The 17355-nt window shown below is 36.6% G+C and overlaps 1 long non-coding RNA gene across 1 annotated transcript in view; it reads left to right on the top strand.

Moving 5' to 3' along the window:
- Positions 1–15337, top strand: part of LOC132431494 (uncharacterized) — a 287412-nt gene extending 272075 nt beyond the window's left edge. The window contains exon 5 of the long non-coding RNA XR_009520764.1: positions 15236–15337. This is a non-coding gene — a long non-coding RNA (uncharacterized lncRNA). The remainder of the gene's footprint in view (positions 1–15235) is intronic.
- Positions 15338–17355: the final 2018 nt, after the last annotated feature.

Here is a 17355-nt window from a genome sequence, read left to right as displayed (position 1 = left end):
CTTGCTGGGCAGACAAGAGGAAAACCCAAAAAGTCACAATAATTAAGAGGAAGTTTCTTTATGGAAAAATTTCCTTTCTCCGGCTAACCTTCATGAGGTGAAGAGCATCAAATAGAAAGAGCAGACTGGGTAAGCGATGGGAGGAAGAGGTCATGTGAAAGAGAAATAAAAATGCCAGCTCTTAAGAGTTTTTCCAACATCACAAAATATTAACTAAGGAGAAAAACTAGTACCTTTGGAAGACGTTGCTGCCAAGGGGCTTGGCATTTCCATAATGGTGGGGAAGGAGAGACGTCTCTGATTTCCATAGTATTTTGTAATTAAGTTGGTGCTCTTATGGAAAATTAATTGGTTTTTGGATAATGAAATAGAAAGAAATATTCAGACTGTGGCATATTAAAAGAAATTCTCTTTAATAGACGCAATGTCAGCCTGATAACGTGGTTTTGCTCCCCCAGGTGCTCAGATGCAGTTTCAGAGTAGCCCGAGAGAGCCTCAGCGGCTCAACAGTTAAGCAAGCTTCTCCCTTGCAACTAAAGCTAAGCAGATTAATTAAAACTTAAAAGCATTATGATTTAGTTATGAATAACAGTTTGCAGGTGACAGAGCTCCCCGTCTATAATTCACCATAACAAAATGACACTTGGGCTCGCTGCTGCTATAATTAGCTTTTGATATACTATTTCTTGGAAATTTCTCGCCAGCCACAGCCTGTGTGTTTCCAGATGTCCTGCACATACTTAAAAATGGTAAACATTAATTTATAGGGATGACAGCTGTGGGTCAAGTTTGAGGTTGATTGATAATTCCTTATTCAAATGTGTGCCTATGTGCCTTCATTTGTCATCTGCTAGCGAAACAGAAAGCCATTCTACCACATTCCTAGTTAATATTTCATTTTTTTCATAAATTATCTGTAAAAGCAAAAGCAATAGAATGTAGACCTTTCTTCACCATATGGCATGACATATTAATAGAGTGGAGGGTTTTAAAAAATTATTTTGCAGCCAGAAGTGTTGTGATCTGTTAGCCCAATACCCTGTATTTGCACAGTGATAAGCACACAGTGGGCACACAATAAATGTCGCCTAGTGACCGCAAGGGAGCTCAAAATGCTTTCTCGAAGACAGGCCGTAATTTCTCCCAGCTGCTGTCCCATTTTATAAATTAAGGAATAGCAGACCTGTGAAGTTTTCCTAAGAGGTGATAAAGTGATTCCTCTCTAGGTCAAGTTCAACTTGAGGGTAGAGAAAATGACCCGTGCTCACAGAAAACGTCTTCTCTCTGAATTATTTATTGGGTTAGATTCAAAATGCACGCCTGACCGAACCTTCTTTCTCTTTGACTCCTTGTATGAAGGCAAAAGAGATCCCTGAAACAGAAAGGAAAATTCAGTCCTTTGGCTAATTGTCTTATCTATAAGGCACCAGGTTGGTTGACTGAACTTTCCACCAAACTGGCAGACTTCTTTTTTGGTTTTGAAATGACAGTTGGTTCAGGATTTTGGTACTTTGGTACATAGTCAGGATGTACTGAATGGCATAGTCTTCAGAATTCAGATTCAGGCATAGTCAGAATGCCTGAATCCCCACTATGAAATTATAGGCTGCAATTACACGACAACAAAAGATCTCATCAGTGCAATAAGGTATGCAATGGAACTAGTTTTAGCACTGTGTATCCAGCTACTTTATTACCATAACCTTATTCATACAAACAAGGGACTAGATACTCTTATTGAGGCACCAGAAACAAATTGAGATTCAGAAAGATACTAGGCTTCCTGGAAACAGGGCAGATTTGTCATCTATGTTTCATAGTCACTGAATAATCATGAACAGATTATTCTACAAAGTATCCCTGTAAACCAGAAAATGTTATTTCAGTTTAAAGTTATTATAAAATATTGCCTATATTTTCCTGTACTGTACAACGTATCCTTGTCGCTTATTTATTTTATAAGTAGCAATTTGTACCTCTTAATCCCCGACTCCTATCTTGCCCCTCCCCACTTCCCTCTCCTCACAGGTAACCACTAGTTTGTTCTCTATATCTGTGAGTCTGTTTCTGTTTTGTTATATTCATTCCTTTGTTTTCTTTTTAGATTCCACATATAAATGATAACATAGTATTTGTCTTTCTCTGTCTTACTTATTTCACTAAGCATAATACCCTCTAGGTCTATCCATGCTGTTGCAAACGGCAGAATTTCATTTTTTTGTGACTAATATTACACTGTATATATATATTAATTCCATATCTTGGCTATTGTAAGTAATGCTGCTATGAAAATTGAGGTGCATATATCTTTTTGAATTAGTGTTTTCGGCTTTTTTGATACATACCCAGGAGTGGATTGCCGGATCACATGGTACTTCTATTTTCAGTCTTTTGAGGATCCTCCATACTGTTTTACATAGTGGCTGCACCAATTTTACATTTCCACCAGCAGAGTGCTAGGGTTCCCTTTTCTACATTCCTCCCCAACATTTGTTATTTATAGACTCTTCGATGATAGCCATTCTGACAGGAGTGAGATGATATCTCATTGTAGTTTTGATTTACATTTTCCTGATGTTTGATGATGTTGAGCGTATTTTCATGGACCTGTTGGCCATCTGTATGTCTTCCTTGGAATAATGTCTATTCATACCTTCTGCCCATTTTTAAATTGGAATGTTTGGGTTTTTGCTATTGAGTTGTATGAGTTCTTTATATATTTTGGATATTAGCCTCTTATCAGATATATCATTTGCAATTATTTTCTCCCATTCAGTAGAATATCTTTCCATTTTGTTGATGGTGTCCTCTGCTGTGCAGAAGCCTTTTAGTTTGTTTATTTTCGCTCTTGTTGCTTTTGCTTTTGGTGTCAGATTCAAAAAAATCATCTCCAAGTCCAATGCCGAGGAACTAATGCTTATGTTTTCTTCTAGGAGTTTAATGGTTTCAGGTCTCACATTCAAGTCTTTAATCCCTTTTGAGTTAATTTTTGTGTTTGGTGTAAGATAGTGGCCCAGTTTCATTCTTTTGCATCTGGCTGTGCAGTTTTCCCAAGACCATTTATTGAAGAGACTGTTCTTTCCCATTGTATATTCCTGGCTCCCTTGTTGTAAATTAATTGACCATATATGCATTTATTTCTGGGGTCTCTATTCTGGTCCATTGGTCTATGTGTCTGTTTTTATGCTGATACCAAGCTACTTTCATACTATAGCTTTGTAATATAGTTTGAAATCAGGGAGTGTGATGTCTCCAGCTTTTTTCTTTCTCAAAATTGCCTTGGCTATATGGGGTATTTTGTAATTACATACAAATTCTAGGATTGTTTGTTTTATTTTTGTGAAAAATACCATTGGAGTTTTGATAGGAATTGCACTGAATCTGTATATTGCTTTGGGGGTATGGACATTTTAAAAATATTAATTCAATATACAGGACTTTTACCTCTTTAGTTAAATTTATTCCTAGGTATTGATATTTTATTCTTTTTGATGTGATTGTAAATGGGATTGATTTCTTAATTTCTCTTTCTGATAGTCTGTTATTACTGTAAAGAAACACAACAGGTTTTTATGGATTGGTTTTCATATCAAGCAGCTTTGCTGAATTTGTTTATTATTTCAAAGAATTTTTTGATAGAGTTTTGAGGATTTTCTCTATATAATATCATGTCATCTGGAAATAGTGACAGTTTTACTTCTTCCTTTCCAGTTTAGACACATTATATTTCTTTTTCTTACCTAACTGCTCTGGCTAGAACTTCCAATACTGTGTTGAATAAAGGTGGCAAGAGTGGGCATCCTTGTCTTGTTCTTGATCTTAAAGGAAAAACCTTAAGCTTTTCACCATTGAGTATGATGTTAACTGTGGGTTTGTCATATATGTCTTTATTAAGTTGAGGTACATTCCCTCTCTACCTGCTTTGTTGAGATTTTTTATTGTAAGTGGATTTTTTATTATAAACATTTATCAAATGCTTTTTATGCATATCTTGAAATGATCATGTGATTTTTATCCTTCATTTTGTTAATGTGGTGTATCACATTTGTGGATGTTGAACCATGCTTGCATCCCTGGAATAAATTTCACTTGATCATGATATATGATCCTTTTAATGTATTACTGAATTCAGTTTGCTAATATTCTGTTGAGGATTTTTGCATCTATGTTCATCCAGGATATTGACCTGTAATTTTCTTCTTTGCATGTCATCCTTGTCTGGTTTTAGTGTCAAGGTAATACTGACCTCATAAAGTGTGTTTGGAAGAGTCCCCCCTTCTGCTTTATTGGAAGAGTTTTGAGAAAATTTGGTATTAATTCTTCTTTGAATGTTTGATGTAATTCACCAGTGAAGCTGCCTGGCCCTGGACTTTTGTATATTGGGAGGTTTTTGATTACTGATTCAGTCTACTTGCTAGTAATTGAACTGTTCAGACTTTTTAAATTTCATCATGATTCAGTCTTGGTTGGTTGCTTGTTCCTAGGAATTTTCCTAAGTCTTCTAGGTTGTCCAATTTGTTGGCATATAATTGTTCATGGTGATCTCTTATGATTCTTTGTGTTTCTGTAGTATCAGTTGTAATATCTCCTCTTTCATTCCTAGTTTTATTTATTTGAGTTCCCTCTCTTTTTTTGTTGGTGAGTCTAGCTAAGTTTGTCAATTTTGTTTATCTTTTCAGAGAACCAGCTCTTAGTTTTATTGATCTTTCTTATTGTCTTTTTTGTCTCCAGTTCATTTATTTCTGCTCTAATCTTTGCTATTTTCTTCCTTCTGCTAACTTTGGACTTCATTTGGACTTCTTTTTCTAGTTCCTGAGGTGTAAAGTTAGGTTGTTAATTTGACACTTTTCTTGTTTCCTAAGGTAGGCATTCATTGCTGTGACCTTCCCTTTAGAACTGTTTTTGCTGCATCCCATAAATTTTGGTGTGTTACATTTCCATTTTTGTTTGTATCAAGGTATTCATTGATTTCTCTTTTGATTTCTTCTTTGACCCATTGGTTTTTCAGTAGCATGTTGTTTAATCTCCACATACTTGTGAATTTTCCAGTTTCTTTGTGTAATTAATTGCTAGTTGCATACCATTGTGGTCAAAAAAGAAATTTGATACAATTTCAGTCCTCTTAAATTTATTAAGACTTGTTTTGTGACCTAACATATGATCTGTCTTGGAAAATGTTCCATGTGCATGTGGGAAAAATGTGTATTCTGTTGCTTTTGGTTGGAATGTTCTGTATCTGTTAAGTTCATCTGTTCTAGCATGTTGTTTAAGGCTGATGTTTCCTTATTGATTTTCTATCTGGATGATCTATCCATTGATGTAAGTGGTGCATTAAAGTCCTTTGCTATTATTGTATATCTGTCTATTTCTCCTTTTAGGTCTGTCAATATTTGCTTTGTATATTTAGGTGCTCCTATGTTGGGTGTATAAATATTTACAAATGTTATATCCTCTTGTTGGACTGACCCCTTTATCATTATGTAACACCCTTCTTTGACTCTTACTACAGTCTTTGTTTTAAAATTTATTTTGTCTGGTATGAGTATAGCTACTCCAGCTTTCTTCTGGTTTCCATTTGTATGGAATATCTTTTTCATCCCTTCACTTTCAATCTGTGTGTGTCCTTACATCTAAAGTATGTCTCTGTAAGCAGCACATAAATGATTATTGTCTTTTTATCTGTTTAGCCACTCTATGTCTTGACTGGAGAATTTAGTCCATTTACATTTAAAGTAATTATTGATAGGTATGTGCTTATTGCCATATTGTTAAATTTTTCTAGCTGTTTTTGTACTTCTTCTTTGTTCCTTTCTTCTTCTCTTGCTCTCTTCCTTTGTGGTTTGATGACTTTCTTTAGTTATATGCTTAAATTCCTTTCTCTTTATCTTTTGTGTATTTACTATAGGTTTTTACTTTGTGGCTACCATGAGGCTTACATGTTATACACACACACATGCACACACACACACATACACAGAAAGGGAGAGGGAGAGAGAGAGAGAGAGAGAGAGAATGAGAGAGAGAGAAAAATCTTATCATGTACATGATTCAGATTTCAGAGTTTTCAGTACCTCTATAACCATATTACATTAACAAAACCTCTGGCATTTCACACAAAATGCACTCTGGCAGGTGATTGGATATTGTGGAGAATACTGTCTACTACTCCACACAACATCCCCTTCTTGTGGACTCAAGAAGAATGTTCTCTCCAACTTAACACTGGGAGAAGTTGAGCTGCTTCTTAGTAGTTGCTGAAATGTTGCCAATATTTTGGAAACTTTGAGTTATGCTTCTTTTGTCTTCGGACACTAGGGAACTCAGGAACCATTTGCCATCCATACTTATATACAGGAGTTTGTGTACACTTAGTATACAATTTTATCCCATTTCAATTTACTTGTCTACCCTAAATTTCTCTTTATTTTTGGCATTTTCTCCTATGATACTATGTGCACTTTTTAGAGGCCACCGTTTTTTTTGAAAAACAAAGCCAAAATAGGGTAAAAAACGATAAAGAACTAAAGGCCAGAAGGAGGAAAATTAGGAGAAGAAGAGGGAAGAAAGAAAAAAAAAAGAAAATCTGAAATGGGTTGAAAAATTGTACAGTTGATTTGGGCCGCGTAAATAGCTAAGGGAATGATTTACACACCACCACTACATTCTTAGCAAATCAAATCTTGGAATGCTTTTTCAATGTTCTTTTCTGCCAAACTTCTTTTTGTTGTTGATGTTGTTTTTTGTTTGTTTGTTTTTGGAGTTGCTTAACTTCTTGTGAACTTACTCTGGTAAGAGTTCCCGGTGGGTAAGTACCACATCTCATTCATCTTAGCATTTCCCCAGCCTAGCACTTTGTCTAGAACATAATAGAAGCTTAGTAAGTAGGCACTAATTGAAAAACATCATGCAGTACTCAGATGTTTAGGATGGTATGAAATATTTTGGTATTTATTTAATGTTGGCTCTTTTAATTATTTCACCAGAAGCACAATAATAAGGTGAAAAAGAAACAGCTAGTGCTTATGGTGGGGGTGGAAGAGGGTTCTGTCAATGATTTTTCTTCTGCATGAAAAGGACACAGCTCTTTCAAATTCAGCAGCTGAGTGGATCCATATGCCTTCCAGGCAGAGTGTAGCCAGGGTAATGCTACAGATAATGTAATTAATTAACCCTTTTGTAGTCTCAGAATTTCAAACTTCTAGGTAATGGCATTTGTATAGTAATTTTCCTTGGTTCTATGTAAGATCTTTAACAGAATCACAAGATTCGCATTTAAATGTAAATGGTGGAAGGAAGGCAATGGAAGTTATTAAAATGAACACTTGATAAATTTGGATAAAAGTGGCTTAGTACAATAAACTGTATCTTACATGGTTATTTGTATTCAGGAAATCATTGGTGAATGCCCACAGTTGTGAGCCCTCCATATTTGAAAAATAAACCAAAAAATTCATGTGCTCAATTTCCCCAATTCTCTCTGCTTCTCTCCCCACCTCCTGCTGCTCCTCCTTCTTTCCCATTCATTCATGTCTCGAAATTCGAGCAGAACATTATCTAAACAATGAACAATTCTTCTGCTTTATGATTATAATTGTACACATTTTGAAGAAGTTTTTTTCTCCTATCCCTTACAAAAGGATATCTTACCCCAACCCTTCTCTTTCCAGTTGTGGAAATCAGTAGTATTAATGTGCCCGGTATTCATTTGTATTGATGAAGGTATAAATATAGCTATTGAATTGTGAGTCTTTAAACAGACATACTTAAAAAATCTTCAATATAATCTTGCCTAAATGTTATTTCAATGCCAGTTAAATCCAAAGACTGAAGATGATAGTAAATACAACCCTCTTATTTCACTTCTGGGGCTGTACTCTTTGGCCAGCCTGCGGTCTTTTGCAGAAAATGAGATTGGTTGCTTCAGTTTAGTTTTAGAAAATAATTTATAACAAAAATAGCTTATGATAGTCACATTAGTAAACAAGGATAGAGAGGATTTAATGAGTGGGAGTGCCTGGAAAACACTAAAATGACACAAAGGCAGAGGGTGTGTAGGCAGAAGAGGAGGGATGTTCTGTCAAAAGATACAGTAAATGTTTCATTCTAGGGGAATTTAATATATGAAGCAAGTAGACTTAATTTTAGTTGAGTATCAAACATATTCTCAGATGTAAGTTAATTTTCCTATATCAATGAGGCTTCAAGTTTGGCAATAGAATATGATTGTGAGTTTCTGAATTGACAGAAACTATTGTCAGGGAATTGACAATTGAAGGCACGATTGTTAAGATATCCAGAATTGGGAAACTGAGGGCTTGTTAAAATATGGCCCAAATCCAGACCTTGTGAGATAATTGCCTACTTGAGCTGGCATTTGTAATCAGTTGTGACTGTGTGCCATCCTTACATCCTGTAAGTTTAGGGTTTTGGATAGCTAGGGGTAAGCTGTTTATAAACAGAAAAGAAAATAGTTTTATATCATGAAGTTTCCCATGGATTTATTTGCCTTGGGTCACATTCTGTCATTCCTGATGTAACACATATGCTATTTATATTATAATCATATCGTTAAAGCTATAGATACCTCTGCAGATGTGGATAGAAATGAAACATTTCTATTCCTTTTGTTTTGTTCTTCCCATTGGGTATCCTGTTGTACTTCGGTCTCTGTGAGATTGGAAGCTCTGAAAGCACATGTTTCAAGTAGGAGGTGTCTCTTTGCTCTCCTCTGCAGGTGTCTGGTATCAAGCCACAAGCCCAGGGGACCTCCAATAAATAGACATTTACCGCTACAACTGCAACTACCACATATAAAGATCAATAGAATAAAAAACTGAGTCCTACTCCAGGCTCCATGGTAATTTTGTTTTGACGAAACCCCAGGGCCAGTAAGGAGGGATCTATGGGAGGGAAAGACTGGAGAAGAAGGAAATTTTACCTGGTTTCTTATAATGACAAAACACATAAACTTGTTGAACACAGAAACGCTCTTCTAAGCATCTTCTGTGGACTAAGTGGGAAGGAAAGAGAAAGAGATAGATTGCATTTCTCTTCAAATACCCTGGTTTGTTAAACTTCCTCCTCCCATAATATCTAAGAAAATGAATGCAGTGTATTGCTTTACCCTGAACGTGGTCCATTCCATCATCATTGTCATTTCAGTAGAAATGCATTTCCACTCAGAGGATGATTTAAATAAAAGATTCCCCACTTGTAATCCAAGCTCCTTGGGCTCTGTGTTCCATTTCCTTTTTCTTTACCTTTTCTTAATTTTTTTAAAATTTTATCTTTGAACTATTTAGTTCAATTTGTGTTTAGAAAAAAGAGGCCTCTTTTATCTAAGGGAATAGAGATATGGTGGTTGGCTATTTCATTCACATTCTCCATCTAAATGTAATTTCAACGTCTTTTTGTTTTGCATTTAACAAATATAGATGTTTGTACAGAGGAATTTAGCTAATTTACATCTGTATCAGAAAAAAATATTCTTTGGGGTTTTTTAACTACTAATTCTGCAAGGAAAGCTTGTTAGTGGTTTTAGGGTAGAATTTTAAAAAAAGAAGAAAAGTGGGGTCATCGATGAAAGGTCTGCCCTGCTCTTCTGACTTTAAGGCCGTGCCTAGTTTTCAGGTCTATAAACTTCTAGTATTCTCTAGACCCTCCTTCAATATGTACAGAATTCCAGCATTTGAGCTACTGATATGATGGCTTGCAGATCTGTCCTAAGAAATTTTTTCTTAATACATAAGAGGTTCTGTGGGATGTCAGACTTTCTCTAGTCAATACTTTTTTATATATTTAAAATAGTTAACCAACAGAGACCTACTGTATACCACAGGGAACTCTGCTCAATATTCTGTAATAACCTAAACAGGAAAAGAATTTGAAAAAGAATAGGATACATGTATATGTATAACTGATTCACTTTGCTGTACACCTGAAACTAACACATTGTTAATCAACTATACTCCAGTATAAAATTTTAAAATTTTTAAAAATACTTTCTTAAATGATAAATTTGTCAAATTCTAGGGCCTTGAAAAGGAGGCCTCCATGCTGCATTTTTCTAAAGTTTCCATTTCCTTCATTCTTCACTGTAACTATATTGTGTTTTCCTTTGACTTTCTTTCCTTGCTGCTGGGTAAATTGATCCTTCTTCATATTTGTTTCCCCAAACTCCCTCAACTTCATGTATCTCTTGGCACAGGGCTGCCTATAAGCACCTTAGAAAATAGAGCAAAACAAAATATTCAGCTATGTGGCTAATGAGGTAGTATAGTATTTATAATAGCAACGTCATAATTTAATTAAACAAATTGCATTATACCCCAAAATGCTATTTTACTGCTATTAAAATAATGATTGTAAACAATTTACAATGATACAAGAAAATATTTATTATATAATAAGTTATTATAGCAACTACAAAACTATGGATAATATAATCTCAACTGCATTCAAAAGTGTATACATAGGGCTTCCCTGGTGGTGCAGCGGTTGAGAGTCCGCCTGCCGATGCAGGGGGCGCGGGTTCGTGCCCTGGTCCGGGAGGATCCCATATGCCTCGGAGCGGCTGGGCCCGTGGGCCATGGCCGCTGAGCCTGTGCGTCTGGAGCCTGTGCTCCGCAACGGGAGAGGCCACAGCGGTGAGAGGCCCGCGTACAGCAAAAAAAAAAAAAAAAAAAAAAGTGTATACATAGAAAAAAGGCTGGAATGTAGTACACCAAAATGTACAATGATTATCTTTGATTGTTTGGCTTATTTTACAAATATTCTGCCTTGAGCATGTATTTCCAGCACAAAGTACTGACAACCAATTTACTCAGAACCTACTGGATGTTTGGTACTGCGCTAGGTGCGTGCAGCTATTATCATGTTTAATGCTTGGCACACACTGTAAAGTAGTTATGAATTTCATTTTGCATAGAAGAAACCCTTATCTCAGAGACGCTGTATAAATCATATTAGGTCACACAGCTAGTAATAATAATTATCATCCCCATTTTACAGGTGGAAACACCAAGGCTCAGAGAGATTAATTAACTTGCTTAAGGTCATCTTGCAAATAAGTAGCAGTATGGATTTGAACCCAGATCTTTCCGAGTGCAAATGTTCAAGTATTTCCAACATATCGCACTGTCTCTCTAAAAACAAATAAACAATGACAATGGCAACAAAAACAGTACATTAAAAAGTGTGATAAAGAAAGAAGAATATCCAGTAGGAAACAGGAATACTTTGTCTCTGCATCATTATCTCAGCTGGTCAGCTGTTCTTGCTAAGCCCTCTGGTCATTGTCCTTGTTTGTAGATCTGTGTATCATGTATGAAACACACAATACCTTTTTCATAGTGTCTGTCTTCTGAGAATTTCAAAATTCACATAATAAATATTTCCTGGTGTCTTAGTGAATGTTTTTTGTTGTTTTATCTAGTAATAATCCTTGTTTAACATCAAGCTTCAGAGAGTTGAAAATTAAAATTAAGCTTCAGAGAGTTGAAAAGTTTGTATCCATTCCCAGTCTGCAAATAATGCATGCTCTGAGATTATATTCATAGTGTTTTTTCTTGACTAATGGTTTCCTGTTATTGGGCTCAGAAAATGCATATAAAAAGTGCAAACATTACTGGCATAAATATGGTATGTCACCAAAAACTGCTGTGGAAACTCAAAGATAGATAAGAAATAATGAGGTTTATAGATTCGTTAGCATTTGAATGATGAAACATGTATATGTGTTACTTCTTTGATCAATACTGCCCTGGAGGGAAAGTACTGTATTTAATTGTCTTTCACAGACCTTCCACTGTGGACATCTGGTTGTTATGCAGTCCTGTAGCAGGACATTTCATTGCCTCAGTGTTGTAGAATTCAAGTTGCTATTTTATTACCAGCGATGGTATATGTTATGAGAAAAACATATGAAAGGCATGGTCAAAATGCTAGAAACACAGCCAGGAGGGTGCCTCTATTCTCTCTGCATTGCCTGGACTTGACTAGGAGGCATGCTATAGGTAAACATGTCATATCATTCTAGGTAGTTTTCAAATTTGAGTGTTTTATTATATGTGTTGTTTTAATTATCTACATCTGTGAGCTATTTCATTAGATGAGTTCCACTGCATTATGAATGCTTCCTTTTCGTAGACGCCTTTCATTTTGAAATCTCACAAATTTGTGAACTTTGCATATGCATAAAAGGCCAAGGCAATATTTAATTGTGGGGAAAAAATCAAGTGCATTAGAGGCAGAGAGACCTGGCATCAAGTGCTGACATCATTGTTTTCCAGCTATGTGATTTTTCAGGAAATTATTCAATCCATGAATGCGTTACTTTCCCAATCTGTGAAATGGGGACATTAGTACCTATCTCATGGAATCTTAAACAAGTAGCACAAATAAAAAAGCCTGACTCATTGTGTAAATTATTTTCTTTCTCCCTTTTACCTCTTCTCAGTTATCTGTACTGACGAAGTATTCAGAGTGAGCTAGTGTACGTAGTAATAATCTAAAACAAAATTTAGTAAAAGTTTATTTTTTTTAACTAGAAATGTATTAGATGATGTTTATGGGGGAGGGGCAGAGGTTTGCCTAGTTGAAGCTTGTAATAAAATTAGGTACCTCGGTGCTGACCAGTTAACGTGGAGGAGTGTGCTGCAGAAGCAAACACACGGCTGATGGGAGCTAGCAGCCAGTGTGGATGTCAAATATACCCTGAATAATCTGTAAGTGGATAACTGAGAATTTCTTATATTTAGTTTCTATGCTTATGACCCATGAGGGATGGGGTAATCCAGGAGTTAATGGAGGGCAAATTTTAAAATGCCCCGAAACTTATCTTGCTATAGAGAAGGATGCCGGTGCCTACCAGGTTTCTGCTTGTTAATTTCTGTGGTTGCTGCTACTGGGGAAATTGTCCTCATTTGCATTGTCTTTCAGTGACCTACCTGGAGGCAAACACCTGCAGACACTTTATGTTCACAGAAGTATCACTTGGGACAGAGACCCACATCCATTCAGTGCAGCCAACTATGTTAAAATAACATTATGGGCAAATATTTCAAAGCTTAACATTTCAAATGGTCGCTTCACATACTACTTTACCCTCTCTTATTGCTCTTGAGTAATATATATCGCTGCCAACATAACTTCTTGGCCACTCCTTTGCCCTGTGTTTTTAACTTTTCAGATGGAATTCTTACAGAGTTTTAATTGTAGGTTCAGTAACTGCATTCACTTTTTTTAAGAGAAAAGAAAAAGTCCCTGGTGAAAGAATGACTTGATTTCAGTGGGAAAAAAAAAGACTAAAAAAAATAAAGCGGAAATGCATTTGGAAATGCGAATAGTTATATGTTACTTACAAATTATGCATGTGTGTGTGATTACATATGAAAGAGAATCTGTTATAAAATTTATCATTTGCATATTGTACCATATATAAATTTGTTTATTCTAAATATAAGTATATATGTATGTATAATGAAAAATATATATTGTCCACATAATTATAATTTATAAATTTTACATTTTAAGAAAAATGGTCTGGACAGGAAAATTCTGAATGTGTATTAGCATTTTTTAAGAGGTATAAGTTTTTAAAAATAAATTATGTCCGGGGCTTTCCTGGTGGCGCAGTGGTTGAGAGTCCGCCTGCTGATGCAGGGGACATGGGTTCGTGCCCCGGTCCGGCAAGATCCCACATGCCGCGGAGCGGCTGTGCCCGTGAGCCATGGCCGCTGAGCCTGCGCGTCCGGAGCCTGTGCTCTGCAACGGGAGAGGCCACAACAGTGAGGCCCGCGTACCGATAAAAAAAAAAAAAAAAATTATGTCCTTTGACATAGAATTCAGAATTCTCCGAAATAATGGTTTGGAGTTGAAATGTTTCCTTTCTTGAATTAATGTTCAAAGTCTTGTTTTATTTAATTAATTTATTTTTATTTGTATGTGCTTTAATAGTTATAGCAAAATAGATTCAGCTAGTTTGGGGTTACATGAGATTTTTTTTTTTAAAGTACTTCTTCGCTCTGTAATGTCGAGATACTGTTTACACTGAAGCTATAAACTTTATGTTGGCTTAGTTACAGAGCTCACTGAAGGAGGAAATGAGTCATATTTAAAGAAAAATAGGTTAACAATTTTCAAAGTGATCATGACAGATTAAAATGTTTAGCACAAATGCAGTCAAAATGCATTTTAATTTTAATACAAGCTTCAAGTAGGCAAACCTCTGCCCCTCCCCCATAAACATCATCTAATACATTTCTAGTTAAAAAAAATAAACTTTTACTAAATTTTGTTTTAGATTATTACTACGTACACTAGCTCACTCTGAATACTTTGTCAGTTATTATTTTTTTTAATGGCTGAAATAACTAAAAAGTCTGCCTTAAAGACTTCTTTCCCTTAGGCAGCCATACTTAAAGATTCTGGTGTTTCGGTTTTAGCTTTTCATTTAGCCCCTACTTAACCATGGAAATAAAGAATACAATTTGGGGTATTTTATATACATGACATTCACCAATTAATCTTTTTACTGGTATTGAGAAGCATCAGGTAAATCCTCTAACGACTACTGGGGGTAGATTGGGTTCATGTGTATTTTGAAGAAGAGGAAACTGAGAGACAGAAAGGAAATATGTTACATACACATGCAGAGATGGGATGTGGCCATAAATATATTCTGCTTAGCGATCCTAGGACTCACATTATAAGAGCAAACAGCAGATGAACTCCCATTTCCAGTAAGGCTACAAAGCCCCTGGCCAAGACCCCTTCCTTCCTTCAGTGCCACGCAATAGCTATCATCCCGCTAGCGCCTGCGTCTTTTCTCCTCAACTCGACTGTGGCTTATGAGGATTTGTACTTTCTTATTACCGTCCTAGTCCACTCTGTCCAACATCCTACTTTCCATAAGGATCAAGTTTTATTAGTTATTTGGTTGAAAAAAATTCCTGTGACTATTGTAGTGCACATAGAATGATTTACTTTATAGAGTTAAAATATTTAAAGAAATGAAAGGAATACAGTGGATGCTAAAATAAGTGAGGCTTTTTAGAAATTATTATTATTTTTTAAAAACTTTTTATTTTATATTGGGGTATAGCCAATTAACAATGTTGTGATAGTTTCAGGTGCACAGCAATGATATCTACTGATGTGATTCATACATCTCGGAACTAAGTTCAGTATCACCTATTATGGCTTTTAATAACGGTTACTTTCTGTTTTCTTCTAGGAAACCATCAGGTGTCTCCTGGGCCCATAACAGAATCTGCCTGCTCTTCCTGGGCAGAATTCAAGATTCTCTGTTCTCCCGGGCCATAGTCACTAAGTGGGGAAGCTGAGGCATTTCTACTCCTCAGACCAGGTAAAATACATCGTAGCTTCAAGAGAAGAGTAGCTTGATTTTGTTTGGATCTGAATTCTCCATAATGGAGAATTGTAATAATCACATGTTGAATATATTTGCTGCTATTTTCATTTCCCTTGTATAGAATAATCCAGCCAGGGAGAGTTTGGGGGAAGAAACTGGAAATGTATAGAACTGCTAGGAAGAGATGCACCAACCCCTCGTTAGAATTTGAGACCAGCTCAGCTGATGAGTGGATAGACACACTAAGGCACCACACTTCCTCCCTCTGATGGAGTCCATGTTAATTTTGAAAATCTAAAACCAAAGACTCATTACCCCCAAGAGGATGTGTTCTAAGTCAAGGTGCAGAAGAGGCCAATGGATGTGCCCGGCATATCCGTCCCGCAGCCCGTGGGTGTATAGTAGAATCAGAAGTTGCCAGGATAAATTTCTCCCCAAGCAATCTCTTTTCCTAGTTTTTCCATGAAGAAACCTGACACAAATCTGAAAATATTCATTTCTGAGTCCCAGCGTCTTCATTTGCAAGTCCTGTTCGTTTTTCCTTCTCCCGCTCCCAGCCCACCTGCTCTGACCCCTGGTACATTTCAGAGAGGGGAAGAGAATCCAGGAGGAGAGACTGTGAACTTAGCCACAAAATAAGTCAAGGGAGAAATGAAGTACTAATTAAGAAAGCCGGGGTGTTATGCAAATGCTCCTGCACCAAAGGCAGCCTAATGAGTGTGCCCGGAGTGGCTGGGCGTCTTCGCTGCGCTGACAGCTGGCTCCCAGGAAGGTCAGGCGCAGGCGGGGCGAGAGAGCATAATCCTTCAGATTGGCAGCTCTGCCCCCTGGTCACCGTTTGATTATCTCCCAAATTGCTGTATTTCACAGAGATAATGATTTTTTATGGTCACAGATTTGAAGACAACTGCTGTATCCTCAGGGTTGTCGTTCTGCAAGGAGCTGAGGCTGCTTCCTTCAGAGGACAGAGAGGGGAGAGAGAGTTTCTTCTCCTTTTCTCTCCTTTGCAACTTCCTGGAATGTTTTCTTATCATCATGAAAGCAATATCTATTATTAAGGGAACCACCCCAGTTCTGATGAGTCCCAACCCTTTTCCTGTTCCTTATCCAGTGCTTGGGTCTGGAAGTCTCTTACTCTGCTCTTCCAAGTGTTCCAGAACTTTCTCACACTCAGGAGAAGGATGCTGTTCTCTCTGCATACCTCAAATTTTCTGTACGTAAAATGAGAAGAGGAAGGTTCACCTGGTGCCTCTTAAGAATCATGTGTATGAGTGTAAGAGTGAATGTGGATGTGTGTGTGGGGGGGTAATTCATCTGCACCATTACTTGGGGCCCATCTGGGAGCTCAGGACGGAGCAGGTCACCTCTGCTGAACCCAGGTGGAGCTTGCCCAAGGTGGGGAATGAGGCTGTGAGTTCTTTTTTAAAAATGTTTATTGAAATGCAGTTGATTTACAATGCTGTGTAAGTTTCAGGTGTACAGCAAAGTGATTCAATTATATATATATATGTACGTAAGTATACATATATATATATTCTTTTTTAGATTGTTTTCTATTATAGGTCATTACAAGATATTGAGTATAGTATACTGTGCTATATAGTAGGTCCTTGTTGGTCGATCAATATCATTTGCGTTCTTTTAAAAAGCCTTCAAGGTGGAAACTTTTGCCTGGGGTTCCCAAGTAGGATTTTCATTTAATTCTGATGTAAAAGCAATCAGGAAAAAAAAAATGTTTAACCATATGATTACTCCCCTTGAAGACTGGTTTATTTAACATTAGTTAAATGATTACTTGTGAGCTCAGGACTAAAAAGAGCATACTTATTTTTCTTTAAGAGAGTGACCACCGAAGTTGCGAAGTTCCAGTGTGAACTTGATTGTCTATTGATACTGAGACGTGACTGTAATAATCTGAACCCAGTTTCTGCAAGGATGCTCTTCTGACCTGGTAAGTGAACATCAAGGTTTTACCACTGGAA

Source organism: Delphinus delphis, chromosome 10 (genome assembly GCF_949987515.2).
Source record: "Delphinus delphis chromosome 10, mDelDel1.2, whole genome shotgun sequence".
NCBI lineage: Eukaryota > Metazoa > Chordata > Mammalia > Artiodactyla > Delphinidae > Delphinus > Delphinus delphis.
This window is presented reverse-complemented; position numbering and strand designations above follow the sequence as displayed.